Here is a 16,259-nt window from a genome sequence, read left to right on the forward strand (position 1 = left end):
CTTTGAAAACGTCATCGGGTTTTATTTGGGTACCCCGTTGGAGCTGTGTAAATATGAAAAGCTTGTAAAAGCAAAAAGTAAATAACCAAAAATAAAGATGATGGATTGGGAGAAAACATTTATAATATATAGCAAACCAAGAGTTAATATTCAAAATACAACACGAAGTTATAAAAATTAGTGTGAAAAAAGCCAACAGTTAAAAATTGAGCAATTAATGGGTAGTTTATACAAAATTAAACACAGATACCCAATAAATAGCAAGAAGAGGACAAAATGCTGTAATAATTAAAGAAATATATATTTTTAAAACAGTAAGAAACCATTTGCACAATTTTAAGATTTTGAACATGCAAGGCTGATATAAGTTCTTGTGTTTGTGCATATTGCTGTCTCTGCATGTCTACCTGGTAGGGATAGGCTGGATAAACAAGCCTAAAGAGAGAGCAACAGGGGGCGGGGAGGCATGGAAGAGAGGTGGGGCGGGGGAGGAAGTGGGTGTTAACAAACCCAGGGACAAGGGAACAATAAGTGCCCAAAAATCGATGGTGAGGAAGGTGTAGGAGGCCTGGTAGGGTTTGATCAAGGGCAATGTAACCTAGAGGAATTACTGAAACCCAAATGAAGGCTTAACATGATAGTCGGCCAAAAGGAAAGTGAAAGGAAATAGAGGAAAGAGGTAGGAGGCAAAGAGCATTTATAGAGGTCTAAATACAGGTATGTACATATGCAAATATATTTATATATGACGATGGGAAAATAGATCTATGTGCAATATATTTATAGGCTTAGTATTACTGTTACAGATGGACATGGGGTCTCTACTCAAGAACACTTTGTTCTAATAATCCACGACTCTGAGATGCTCACCTTCCTGACACGATTGCTGAAGACAAAGTGGGTGCATAAGCAAATGTGGTGAAGAAAGATAATGGTGCCTGGCTATCAAAAGATATAGTGTCTGGGGTCTTAAAGGCTTGAAGATAAACAAGCAGCCATCTAGCTGAGAAGCAACAAAGCCCACATGAAAGAAGCACACCAGTCTGTTCACATTGGCTAGAAGAACCACATTAAATTACTCGCTGCCCCTGCAGTGAATAAAACATAGAAATAATTCAACAAGTTTTAAAGATATATTCTAGTTAATAAGCCAGAATGTTATTAATTGTTATTAATGTCAAGCAAAATGCTGGCTGGTCTGGTACCATTTCCATGACCAATTGCAGATCAGACCATGTGACCTATAGGGGTTTCATTGGCTGGTTTGGGGGAAGTAGGTTACTAGACCTTTCTTCCTTAGTCTGTCTGAATCTGGATGCTCTACTGAAATGTGTTCAGTATCATAGCAGCATGGAAACTTCAATTCACAGGCAGGTGGTGGCTGTGTAAAGAGGTGCCAAAATTGAACTTGGCCTCATGAAAAGGCATGAATTCTACCAATAAACCATCACTGTAACTAAGATACAGGCATCGAGTTGTAACATAATTTGCCCAAGAGCAAATAACTAATTAACATAATTGATCAAAAACCCAGCACTCATGGCACCAAGAAAGGGTCTGTCTATTTGATACTACTTCTACTCAACCACTAATGCTTCACTTTCTACTGCCAACAGCTACTCATTAAGATTAAATTGGTGACATTTTAAGAATAAGATGTGTGTATTTCACCTACCTGCTTGCTGCAAGGGTTTTAACTCTTTTCCTGTTTGGCCCAAATTTGAAACTCATAAATAGATAAGATTTCCAAACCATTGTCATTTGGTCAAACTGAGCAAAACGTGGGATTGAATGGTTTACTAGGTTCTAGTATGTTGAGCCAAAATGGGAGGGTGGCCAAGAAATAAGGGTCCCTTGTAGGCAAATGTCATCCTTCTCTCCCCACTACCAAAGATTATATGAAGGTAAACACTTAAAACAAATTGGTCTGATGTGAGCTACTTTCCAATTCATCATCTTCCAGGGACTGTGTAGAGGGCAATATTTCATGAACAAAATCCCAGCCAGATCAGACTCTGAGCAGTATTGATTCGCTTCTCAGAGAGCCTGATATGACTTTAACACTCTCCTGGGCCTCAGTCAATACTCTCCTTCCATGTCCAAGGTGGTTTTCTGGCTTTTGTTTCAATATTTTATGTCATTCCACTATTTTATCTCTCTTCAGGAAAATTTCAAGGAAAAGAAAAAAAAATCACCAACACACCAACTTATAGGAATGCAGATTAAGCTTTATTGCAATCAGATCTTGTAGAAATCTTTATATTTTAATTATTATATTCTCTATATGAACTCCAGACTTGGACTTTATTTTGGGTAGTTGGATCTGACATTATGATTTTCTTACTATCAAGGAAAGCACAACCACATCTGTAGGTCTCCATGTTTAGAGTGTTGCACAAAAAGCAGAGGCGACTATACTGCATAATGTTTATTGTTTGCAGCCAGCATGACTGGCAAATCATCCATTCTCAGGGATGCGCTCAAATCAGAAGGAAGAAAAAAGTTTGATGTATGTTTTGGAGAAACATATTTGTTCCCCAAATGTTGTTTACCGCGACTGCACGTCTCCTCCTCCCTTTGGTTTTCTGCTAGTTGTATGGTGTCTGTTAGCACATTTAGTTGAAATCCGGTTTCTCTGGCCTGAAGGAACAGGACCATCATTAGCCTTTGATATCTCAAAACTGGACTGACTCCTTTCCAAGATTTGTTTAAAAGCTAAAGAAATTTAAACCCCATTTAAAAAAAGTGACCAAGGAAAAGAAGAAATGACAGGTGGGTACCATGAGGGTCAGAAGGAACATGGTAAACAGGAACACAGAGCATTCAAGAGCTTTCCCCAGGTAGTCATGGAAATAGCCAAAGTTTTCATCTGTTGAACTTCTCTAATTTTTACAAACATTGAGCAAGTAGTTCTGTAGGCATGACAGTAGAGATGCCAACAGCATTAACACAAAGAGACCAGACAGCACTTTTCCCAAATTTTTTTCTTTTTTGCAGATTAAAGGGGCCGCTACCCTAGGGCCCTGGAGTTCTTGCAGATTTCTGGATTCCCCTTTCTCTGCAGAGAATAAATGGAGTGTGTCATCCATCAAAAGAAATTTGTGAAAAGCATAGGTCACCATGGTCTCTGAAATATGCATGTTGTTTTGATTTGGTGCAGCATTGAAAACCAGCCGAGCCCTGGCTCTGTTGGCTTCATCGTAGAGTTCTACCAAACTTTTAGAGAAAATCTAAAACCACCTCTTCTCAAATTATTCTAGAATATGGAAAAGGAAGGCATACTCCCTAATTCATTCTATGAAGCCAGTTGAAGCCTGATACTGAGGCCTGGCAAAAACACTGCTAAAAAAAAGAAAATTACAGACCACTATCCCTAGAGATGATAGATGCAAAAATTCTAGGGAACACACTTCAACTGCATATAAAAACATAATATTAATACATTATTACCACGTAGAATTTATTCCAGGGATACAAGGATGGTTAGTTACAAAATCAGTCTGCCCAATTCACCACATTTTAAAAAAATCAAAAAGAAGAAGAAGCATGTGGTCATTTTAATCAATGTAGAAAAGTTATTTGATAAAATTCAAAACTTTTTCCTGAAAAAATCTCACAATAAAGTGGGGTTAGAAGACAAAGTTCTTTCCATAGTTCAGGGCATATGTACAAAACAACAAACAGCCAACGTTAGTGTCAGTGGGGAGAAAGCAAAAACATTCCACTTGTGAGTGAGAACAACACCTACTCACTTGTTCATCGCTTCTTCAATATTTTACTGGAAGTCCTAGCTAAAGCAACCTGTTAAGAAAGGAAAATAAAAGGCATCCAAATTGGTGAAGAAGATGAAAAACTATCCTTCTTCATAGGCGACATGTTCCTCTATGCAGAAAATCTCAGAGGTTCTACAGCTAAATTACTGGAACTTAGAGGAAGATTCAGCAAAGTGCAGAGTACAGAATTATCATACAACTAGTAACATACAAAAAATTCCTCTACACTAATAGAGAGATGTCTAAAAAGGAAATCAGGAAACCAATATTATTTACCATAGCCCCTTAAATGGTAATATGCTTAGGGATAAATCTAACGAGGTATAAAAAATATATACAAAATAACTACACAATGTTCTTTTGATCAACTAAAATAAGCCCTACATAAATGCGAAAAATACAATTACCATATTAATGGATAGGAAGATTTAATATTTAGAAAATGTCAATACTAGCCAAAGCAATCTATAGGTAATGTAATCTGAATCTAAGTTCCTACAACATTCTTTAGCAAAATGGGAAAAACATATCCCCAGCATTATATGGAAAAGAAAGAGGCCCCAGATAACGAAAATATTTTTGAAGAAGATGAACAAAGTAGGAGGCCTCATACTTTCCAATATCAAAGTGTACTGTATAGCTATAGTAGTCAAAATAGTCTGTGTGATAGTGAAGGTTTATTGTGCCAACCTGGCCGATGAACACACATGGGATTAATTGAAGGGCGGAGAGATAAGTGGCTCAGTGAGCCTTGCCTTTCTTGCTCCTGGTCTCTTGTTCTCTGATGGTCACACCAGTGTGCAGCTGCCTTGGCTAGTTCTCTGCCTCAGCTTGCAAGGCTCACTTCCTGTGAGACATCTCTGAGGAGAAGGCACATGGACCTACCCCATGCAGCCCTGGGTGTTGGAGCAGCTGTGTGGAGACCCCTTCCAGCGCCGAGATGCTTACACGTTCACTGACTCAGCTTTCCTCATGCAGTCAGCGCTATTGCATGTCTTTTGCAAGTTTGAGGAGGACTTTGTAGATTAGTGGCACACATATGGGCTAATGTTGGACTTATGGGTTTGGACTGGACTGGGTTGGGATGCTTTCTTAATGTACTCTTACCTTTTATATAAAACTCTGTCTTATGTACATATGAGTTCCTGTGGATTTGTTTCTCTAGACTACAATAACACAAAAACACCAGAGGACCCAAACTGAGACCCCAGAAGTTAATCCATTGATTTATGGCATTGATCTTCTACAAAAGATCCATTAATTAATGAAGAAATTATCTTTTTAAGATAATTTTAAGATAATTCTACCTTACAAATCTGGCTAGACCAGAGGATATACACTGGTACAGATAGGAACTGGAAACACAGGGAATCCAGGGTGGATGATCCCTTCATGACCAATGGTGAGAGTGGCGATATCAGGAGGGTGGAGGGAAGGTGGGGTAGAAAGGGGAAACCAATTACAGGTATCTACATATCACCTCCTCCCTGGGGGACAGACAACAGAAAAGTGAGTGAAGTAGGACACTGTAAGATATGACAAAATAATAATTTATAAATTATCAAGGGTTCATGAGAGAGGGGGGAATGGGGAAGGAGGGGGGAAATGAGGAGCTGATTCCAGGGGCTTACGTGGCGAGCAAATGTTTTGAGAATGATGAGGCAATGAATGTACAAATGTGCTTTACACAATTGATGTATGTATGGATTGCAATAAGAGTTGTATGAGCCCCTAATAAAATGATTTTTTTGAAAAAGAAAGAAAGAAACAGTGCTGGCAAAACTTGCAGAACATGAAATAGGACTCAAACTTCAAACTGCACGCAAAAACTAACTGAAAAATGGGTCAAAGTCCTAAATGTTAAATCAGAAATTATAAACTTCATGGACGAAAACATAAGAGAAAGTCTAAGGCATAAATAGATTATTAAACATAACTAATAAAATGCAGACAGCAGAAGATTAGCTAGGGCCGTGGTTCTCCACTTTCTGCAACTCTTTAATACAATTCCTCATGTGGTGGTGACCCCAACCATAAAATTATTTTCATTGCTACTTCATAACTGTCATTTTGCTACTGTTATGAATCGTGCGACCCCTGTGAAAGGGTTGTTTGACACCCAAAGGGGTCACAACCCACAGGTTGAGAATTGCTGAGCTAGGGACGTCCTAAAAAATAAATGATTAAATATTAAATTATATTAAAATTAAATATCAAAGACTTTACCACAAGAGAGAAAGGAGAACATGCAGACTGACAGGAAAATTGACAGTGACATATGTGACAAGGGTGTAATCTTTAAAATGTATAGTAAATTTCAACACCTCAATGACACAAAGACAAACTACCAGATTAAAAAATGGCTGAAGGATATGAGAAGCATCTAGCTGTGGGATACAATGGTTCTGAGTTGAGGTGCTAGCTGTAAGGTCAGCAGTTCAAAACCACCAACCCTTCAGAGGGAGAGAGATATGGCTTTCTATTCCCATAAAGAGTGAAAGTCTCGCAAATCCATAGGGGCAATTCCACCCTGTCCCATCAGTCCCCACGAGGTGGTACAGACTTGATGGCAGTGAGTTTGAGCTTTGAGTTTTCAATTTCCTTAGTTTCTATACTTTGCTAAGTTATTCAGCTATGATGAACCACAGTTGAAAAGCAAACAAACAAAAAAGAATATGTTTTTCTCTAAGAAATTCACAGCAGTTTTTTTCAATGTCTGGAATTTGATCCTTTCTGCATTTTGTAAATATTTTAGTAAGTGGAAAAATTATATCAATCTCATCATGTGTGGGGTCTATACATGGAGCGTGTTCTGCAGCAGAGTCCTTGAATGGCCAAGGACCTGAGGTCCTTGGAGCACGGTGCCTCAAAGTGGTGATCTAATGCACCAACGTCATCCATAGCAGAGTTACACGCACACATGGTGGTTCAGGAAGGCTGCGGAGAGCTGGTTTGGGGAAAATGTTTCAGAAACAGAAAGTTAAGAAGGTACATGGCATGAAGGCTTCTGGTAGTCAAATATTATCCACACTTAGGCCTCAGGCCTGGGTTTCTACAGCGGAAATAGGTTTAGCAGCGGATCTGGGTAAGAAATATCAGTTATCATGTCTCACTGCCAAACCCAAACTCATTGCCATTGAGTTGATTCCATCCAATCCAGTGACCATATAAGGCAGAGCACTGCCCCTGTGGGTTTTTGAAATGGTGAATCTTTGCCAGAGTAAGAGCCTGACTTTCTCCCACAGTGTCGCTGGTGGCTTAGAACTACTGACTCTGTAGTTAGTTCTATGTGGGATCCTTTGCCATGGTGTCTATTTAAAACCTCTTTCATTTGAAATAGCTCCACTGGCACCCAGTGCCGAGGACACCGGGTGTGTGTGTGTGTGTGTGTGTGTGTGTGTGTGTGTGTGTGTGTGTGATGTTCCCTTTACCTGACCAGAGGACAAGGAAAAAACACCACCTCAAGCAGCCGCATCTGGAACAGTTAGTGAGTCATCATATGGCCAAACTGGTCCAAGCAGAGATCTTGAATTTCTTGGGATCTAGAATTGGAAAACAGAGGAATAAAGAAACAATCTTATGCTGACGACATAGTCAGGGAATGTGGGCCTAGGGACCACCAACTATTAAGATGGACATGATTGCAAATAGTAGAAACTATGGAAGATGCAGGCATCACAGAGGATATGTCTGGGTAGGGGTGCTCACCTATAATAGAGACAGAAAGAAACAGAGGATTTAGAAACAGGCAGATCGAGCCAAACTTGAGAGACCTTGGAACTGCTGCTGTCTAGGACTCCTGGTACTCGAATGGTCAGTTCCAGCTGGAGTTCATTGCACCTAGATTATGGTTGTTGGCTGCCATGGAGTTGACTTCCAGTGCACGGGGACCTCATGCACGCCAGAATGCATCCTTGACAGATTTCTTTAAGTCTTCCTTTTCTTTATTTATTTCTTGCTTTTTAAAATCATTTTATTGGGGGCTCTTACAGCTCTTATAACAACCCATACATCCATTGTGTCAAGCACATTTGTGCATATGTTGACATCATCCTTTTCGAAACATATTCTTTCTACTTCAACCCTTGGTATCAGCTCCTCATATTTTTCTCCTTCCCCACCCTCTCTTCCTCATAAACCCTTGATAATTTATAAGTTATTATTATTTTAATATCTTATATGGACCACTGTCTCCCTTTACCCACATTTCTGTTGTGTGTCCCCCTGGGGTGGGGGCAGATAGTTATATGTCATCTCCCTTTGTCCTACTTCCGTCCCCCTACCTTCATGGTATCACTACTCCCATTTATTGTTCCTGAGGGATTATCTGTCCTGGATTCTATGTGTTCAGAACTCTTATCTGTACCAGTGTACATGTTCTGATCTAGCCAGATTTGTAAAGTAAAACTGGGGTCATGATAATGGGGAGAGGAAACATTAAAGAACTAGACCAATGTTGTATGTTTCATCTGTGCTACACTGTACCCTGGCTGGTTCGTCCCTTCCTTGTGGCCCTTCTGTGAGTGGATGTGCAATTGCCTCGAGAGGTCTTACGGCACCATCTGGGTCAGATTGGACCGTTGTTCTCCATGGGCGTTCACGGGGTCATTTTCATAAGTACATCATCAGATCTTTCTTCCGAGGCCATCCTCTTCCAGCAGCAACCCTGAGATCTGCTCAGCAAGACAGCAACAGGCCAGACTTCACTGACAAACAGGCTCCCCCAATTTTTTTCCTTCCTCTTCCCATTCCCTCGCTCTCCCCTTCCCTTTAGATGGCCTGAATTAATATCTTTCCTTTAGAATCTGTCATCAGTGACTTCTGAGTGATTCAAGAAGTCCAGTATGGTTAGTGAGGTATCTAGGAAAATTTTTGAACAGCGTTTGCTATGAACAAAAATGATGCCTGCTTCCTCAATATGGCTTTGTGGGGGAAACAACAACAAAGAGCTATTGGGTTGTTGTTTGTTGTTGAAAACATCCTTCCTTTCATGAGCCTTTCTCAATTACTTTCCCCTTAATATCCACCACGCCTTTAAAAAAATGATTTTAAAAATGCACCTAATTAATGCATGTGATTAGCTGCCATCTACTTGGTTACAATTCAGAGTGACTCTTATGGGCCAAAGAATACAACATTGTCTAGTCCTGGACATTCCTTGCTCTGCTTGAGTACATTATTGCAGCCACTGTATCAATCATTGAGTTAAAAAAAAATCACCCAGTGTGAGCGGGAGCAGTACATCTCCTCTTATCCCAAATCCTAGATTCTTTGAACAATCTCTTCGCCAAGGGCTTCTGCCGGTATTTTAGTGCTTTACAGAGGTACTTTGCGCTTTTCCTAGCATGCTTACATTTAGATCTTTCTGTATAGAAAGCACACATAAACGGTGTTTATGCACACTGTGTATGTTTATTTATTTAAGCCAGCTCTGTTGGCATTTCATCCACATATCACATAATGCAATAGTTTAACCATACCAAGAAGAGTTGTACAATCTTTACCACGATCCATTTTAGAACATTTTCTTCCTTGTGCTCATTATTAGTAGTATAATTAGTATTACTTTTGTTTAATTTTGGCAAAATATACAAAACATTCTCCAGTTCAACAGCTTCTACATGTATAATTCAATGTCAGTGATCATACCCGTCATGTTGTGCAACCCTTATTGATACCTTTTTCCAAGTTATTCCACCACCCTTGACATGAACTCAACACCACCCAAGCAAAACCTCTACCTCCCCCGTGCTAAACATCGGTCAAATTTGGTTTCATCTCCTTCTTTTTTTTCCAGTAGTCTTCTTGATATGAAGTTCACATATCATACACTTCCATAGTTAAGTTACTTTACAAAAGAGTTGTATATACATCATCACAACCACGTCTAGTCCCCCTCCCTCTCCTGCATTCATTGGTTGCTCTTCAATTCTCCTCACTCTCACTCTCCCTCCATCCCCACCCCTAACCCCAATAAAACATCACATCAGTTATTTTCTCTATGCACCCATTCCTTCTCTGCTTCATAACCCGAGAAACCCAACGGAAATGATTCAAAAAATGAAACACAAAGAAGAAAAATAATAATAATATAAAGATATAAATAAAGGGTAAGAAAGGACCATTAACAATATTTTAAAAGTTAGAGAAGAAATTTCTGTTGTGGAACGAATGGGAAATATTTAAGCCAAGAACAAATTCAGGTTGAGACAAGAAGGCGGTCAGATGACCAAGTATCACATTATGCCACGGTTCAATCTGCCATTATCAAGTTTACCGTAATCTCTGTCTGATGGTAGAGCTGTTTCAGTCCCTCGCTTGTGGCCAGAGGGAGCTGTCAGAGGCTTCATCTGAGAAGATACGGACCTCCATGGCCTTCTACAAATTGCGTGCTGGGTGTGTGTTGATAGGACAAATTTTCAGACATAAGAATCTCTGTTTTTTGAAGTTTAATAGTCAATGTAAAAGTCCCTCCTTCGAAGTTGGATTTATTGGCATTCCAACCATCGATGCAAACGAGAACCCCCCCTCTTTGTTACTATGCCTCCTCAGATCTTCAGAGCTGTGAAAAATGGACAGATAGACTGCACGTCCTTTTTAACATTTGTATTTCCTTAATGTACCAATGAAGCTGGCAGGCTTTGCGTTTTACTTGAATGCCTCGTGGCCTGCCTTCCTTTCTCTTTTGTTAGTTTATTCCCACAAGTGATTCTCAAGGTGTTGCTCCCAAACCAGGGAGCTTGTTAGAAATGGAGACTCGCCTCCCCTGCTACCCCAGACCTGCCGGCACCGAACCTGCATGCTAGCGAGTTGTTGTTAGCTGTTTCTGACTCATGAAAACCCCATGTGCACAGCGTAGAACTAGCTGGTCCATAGGTGAACTTTTGGGGAAAGACCGCCAGGTCTGTCTTCGGAGGGGCCTCTGGGATGATTTGAACAGCCCAGGGATTCCTTGTTTGCACAAGGTCCTCAGTAATTCACATTCACTCTCCAGTTGAAGAGCACTGTTCTAAAGATCTTGCCTAAACCCTGTTCTAAAGTTGAAGGGCACTGTTCCTTGGCTCATGACCCAGAACTCCAGAATAGAACTGCCCCAGAGGGTTTTCTAGGCTGTGAACTTGATGCAAGCAAACTGCCCCTTCTTTCTCCCATGGAGGAGCGGATGGGTTCAAACCACAAACTTTCAGTGAACAGATGAATGCTTACCCACTACTCCACCAAGGCATCTGCCATCTTTGACAGCATGTGTTTACGCTCCTCTCTGCCGGCTTCATTGTTGAGTTGATTATTGCTCATCGAGACACTGAGTGACAGTGTAGCACTGCTAGGCTGTAATCTTGGAGGAAGCAGATTGTCAGGTTTTGTCATCTAAAGAGCCCCAAAGGGGTTTGAACTGCAGACCTTTCGTTTCACAGCTGAACATTTTATCATTGCTCCACCAGTGCTCCTTCTCACTCACCCACGGCCGTCAGATCAATTCCTTCTTCTGATGCCTGGACAGGGCAGATAGAACTGCTTCTGTGGGTCCCCCTGCCTGTAAACCTTTGCAGGGACAGAAAGCCTCCTCCTTCTCTCTTGGTGCTCCTGACACTGTAGTTAATTCCAAGGTGCTGTCACATGATATAGGAGGAGTCTCAGTAGTTTAGAGTTATGGGGTGGACTGCCAACTAGAAGGTCAGCAGTTCAAAACCAGCAGCAGCCACTCCTCAGGAAAAAGATTAAGCTTTCTACTCCTGTTAAGAGTTCCAGTCTCAGAAACCCAAAGGGCAATTCTGCCTTCTCTGACAGGGTCGCTATGAGGCAGACTTAACTGGATGCCAGTGAGTTTGACTTTCATTCAACATTCACAACACTCCAGCTGTTCAGATTAGCAGGGAAAGGATTCACCCATTTGCAAATGAAAGAAACCAATTTTCAGTAAGGTTGATAATCCCCAAAGTCCTATGACATAAATTTGGCCTTTAAAACAGAGCCAAATTCTCCTAACTCCTCCCTGAGGGGTATTTCAAATACACCCTTAAAATATCAGAATTTTTTTATGGGAAATAAACATAAGTACTGAGTGTTTTAGTACTTTCCTCTGGGATTAGCCTTCCTTCCATGGGATTAACTAGAGGTTTTGAGTTTCGGATGGTTTCAGTGACCTTGGAGATGTGTACACAATGGCAGGGACTGCCCCCCACAAATGAGGCCTCCTCTGTGCCTGGGATGTATTTTCTCAACTGAGATGGCCCGGAGATGTGTGTTTCTCAGTCTAGCTATCACGCTGGGATGCTGAGCTTGGTCCATGACTGTGCTCACATATGGACTTTCTTGTAAGATCCTTGGGCAATTCGATTTCTATGAAGTTTGACTTCTCTTGTATGTGCCCTCGATGTGTCGTTCTGATATTAACTTCCTCGCCCTGTGTGAACTGTAAATGTTTCTCTTACCCAGTCCTTTGATAGTGTGTTTGGCAGATGGAAGCTAGTATCTGCTTTGTTTTGTTTGCTTGTAATAGTAAGCCCATCACATTTTACTTCTATGGGCCTGGATTTCACGATTTTTGTCATTCCTAGATTGTATAGTGATCTTCTTCATTTTGATCTATTTTAGTTTTGAAAGCATGTTTTGTTTTTCAATTCTGCTGATATTTTATCATACAAAGGAGGGATTTGTTTTCCGTTTGACTTCCTTAAGACTTAATAAGTGTCCTCCTTAAATGATATTTGAGGTGTGGGATCTCTTTTGTACACTAAAGCAAGGCTGCCGTCCTTAATTTTCATCAGCAAATTCTTCAAGTCTTCTTCATTTTTAGTAAGCAAGGTTGAATCATCTGTGTAACGAAAGTTAATCAGCCTTCCTCCAGCCTTCGTGTTGTGTTCTCATATAGTCTGGCCTCTCAGGTTATTTGCTCAGCATACAGATCAAATAAGTATGGTGAAAGGATACACCCGCATGCGCACCTTTCCGGATTTTAAACCACGCAGTACTCCTTGTTCTGTTCAAACGACTGCCTCTTGATCCATGGACAGAATCCATATGAGCACAAAGTGTCCTGAAATTCTCAATTCTTCTCAATCCACAGTCCCTGATAGCCTTCCTGCCATGTTCTATTTTTAATTCCTCTTAAATTTCTGGCAGTTCTTTCTGTAACCATTGTTGAATTATCTTCAGCAAAATGTTACTTGCGTGTGATATTAATTCTATGACTTCTGCATTCCGTTTGATCCTCTTTCTTTGTAATGGACACCAAACAGAATCTGGTGACTGGCCAGGCAACTGTCTTCCCAATTTCTTGGCATATTGAACAAGTGCTTCCAGTGCGTCATTAACTTGTTGACCTCTTTCATTTGGCATTCTGTTCAATTCCTAAAGCTCTGTTTTTCACTAGTGCCTTCAGGCCACCTTCGACTTCTTTCAGTACTATTATGCTTGACAAATGCTACCTCCTGAAAGGGAGATGTCAACCAGTTCTTTGTAGTTCCCTGACTTTGTGTATTCCTTCCATTGTTTTCTGATGTTTCCTGCATCACGGCAGGATTTTACCCAGAGAATCCTTCAATGTTGCAACTTGAGGGTTGCATATTTTTTTCTCAATTACCTCAGCATGAGATATGCTGAGCATGGATTTGGTTTTATTCAATTAAACCCGGTGCTTTTTAACAGCAAAAGATACTGAAATTTCTCAGCTAATGTTATCTCCTCTCTGTGCTTGTCTATCAAAAGCATATTGATATCTCTACTGTAATTTTCATATGATATGAGAAGAAAATATAGACATGTGATCAATCACCATGAAGTCACTTGTTCGTGTTTTCTAATAAATATAATTGAAGACTGCATTGTACTATGAGTACCATAGAACAAAAAACACAGCTTTTTCATATGAGATGATCTCATTGCTATTTATTTCTAAAAATTTATCATTTCAATTTTGATGTCTTATTTACTTGAAAAGTAATTTTGGTTTTTGTGTGATTATGCTTAATTTTTAATTATTTACCCTCTTTTCATTTTAAGTGCTAGTTTTATTACAAAACAGTGAATATGATATATATGAATTCTATGGGGAGGATTTTTGTATATGTGATTTTTGTCCATACATTGTCAAAATTCAAATTAATGTGAAATTACTTGATTGAGACACAAAACAACACTACAGGACAGAATAAAACTACCCCTGTGTGTGTCCAAGGTTGTAACTCTGCAGGAGTGGAAAGTCTCATCTTTCTACACATATAATTTGATATTTTAATCATGCAAGTCAGAATCAAATTGCTGTCATGTGATCATGCAGTATACCTCTGATCCCTTGAGGCCTCCTCACCCCCAGTATCATGACCCCAGTGCTGCTTCCCACTCTGATTGGACTGGAGCATGTACATAGGTTTAGGCAAGAGATAAAGCACATGACAATCAGAACTCAGGAACAGAAATGGGAATAGTGATACCAAAAGGGTAGGGGGAAGGAGGGGAGGTACCGATCGCAATGAATGGCACATAACCACACACCCCCATCCAGGGGTAAGAACAACAGCAACCAGAGAGGAAGGGAGGCAGCGGTCAGTGTGCGATATGAAAATAATAACAATCTATAATCTATCAAGGGGCCAAGGGGTGGGGATGGGGGGAAGGAAAAAAAGAGGTGATCCCAGCAGCTCAATAGAAAGTAAATATCTAGAAAAGAAAGATGGAAATATTTGTATGTGAAATACGATTGAAGTATGGAGTGTAACAAGAGTTGTAAGAGCCCCCAATAAAATTATCTAAAAAAAAATTCCTGTGTACCAACCATAAGTGAGTAAGTGATCGATTTGACTATCTGATATGAACTAAGCACGCTTCACCAACTCTGCTGTGCACTTTGACAGAAACCTGTTTTCATAAATATTTGTGTCGTATTGACTTCCCTGCTCAAGTGTAACCTCCTTAAAGATAGGGACTTGGTTTTCTTCAAAACCCGGTTCCTTCATCCCTTTGTACATGACGCCAAGTCGTTATTTGTTGAATAAATAAGCATCGAGTCCATTTTCTGCTCTTGCAAAGGCATTTGTGAAGATGATTGCTATTCTTATTTGCAAGTAACCAAAACACATATCACTAAAGTAAATCAGGGAATTGATTTCTGGGCCTCAAGAGCGCACTGCTATCAGGGAGATTTCCCAGTCTCCACCCTACTTCTCTTTCTTTTTTTTAAAATCATTTTATTGGGGGCTCATACAATTCTTATCACAATCCATACATACATCCATTGTGTCAAGAACATATGTACATTTGTTGTCATCATCATTCTCAAAACATTTGCCTTCTACTTGAGCCCTTAATATCTGCTGCTCATTTCCCCCTCCCTCCCCACTCCCCCCTACCTCATGAACCCTTCATCATTCATTTATTATTATTATTTTGTCATATATTACACTGTCTGGTGTCTCCCCCACCCTCTTCTCTGCTGTCCCTCCCCCAGGTAGGAGGCTATACGTAGATTCCTGTAATCAGTTCCCCCTTTCTACCCTACATTCTCTCCACCCTCCAGGTATTGCCACTCTCAGCACTGGTCCTGGAGGAGTCATCTGTCCTGGATTCCCTGTTTCCAGTTGCTCTCTGTGCCTATGGACATCCTCTGGTCTAACCAGATTTGCAAAGTAGAATTGGGATCATGATAGTGGGGGGGGGGGAGGAGTAAGTATTTAAGAACTAGAGGAAAGTTATATGTTTCATCGTTGCTACCCTGCACCCTGCCTGGTTAATCTCCCCACAGCCCCTCAGCAAGGGGTGTCCGATTGGCTACCATTGGGGTTTGAAAAGCTGCTTCGCTTTCTTGTTTCTACTTGTCTCTGTTCCTTTGCTTAATTTTCATTCCTTATACAAGCATGCTCTCTGTGGGCTCAGCCCCTCCCTGCCCCACCCCCACCCCACCCCCCACACACACACATACACAAAGAGCTTTACATGGTTGTTTCAACTGTCTGAGGAAAAAATCCCAAAGGCTTCGTGTCCAACACCAAGTTCCCGAGGAATGACTTACTTCTTGGTGAGCCAGTCCCGTCCTAATGGGCAAGAAAGGAGGGCCCCATTGTACAGACACAGCTGTTTTGATCTCCGTCGTTGGCATGAGTCTGTCATGGATAATTCTGTACACAAGATCCACTTCCCATGCTTTCTACTGATTTCCATTTACTCTTGTGGTAATCAGTTGTGCATTTCATTAATGTTCTTTTTCCGTTTTTTTATTTCTAGTAGTTTTTAAATTTGGGGGGGTGGGGTGGGGGCGGGGCACTTGTTTGTTTCCTGAGTATAATCAATACATTAACCTTTTTGTTTCATTTCCTGGAAAGACCCTCCGGTGGGTGGTAGGCAGGATTCTGAGCAGGAAACAGACACCGCATCAGGTCTTTTCAGCAGCAGAAGATTAAGCACTGAGAAGCAGGAGCTTACAAAAACCCTGCAGATGTTAGAGCAGGGTGTCTCAACCTTCCTAATGCCGGGACCCTGTAATCCAGTTCC

Source organism: Tenrec ecaudatus, chromosome 4 (assembly GCF_050624435.1).
Source record: "Tenrec ecaudatus isolate mTenEca1 chromosome 4, mTenEca1.hap1, whole genome shotgun sequence".
Classification (NCBI taxonomy): Eukaryota; Metazoa; Chordata; class Mammalia; order Afrosoricida; family Tenrecidae; genus Tenrec; species Tenrec ecaudatus.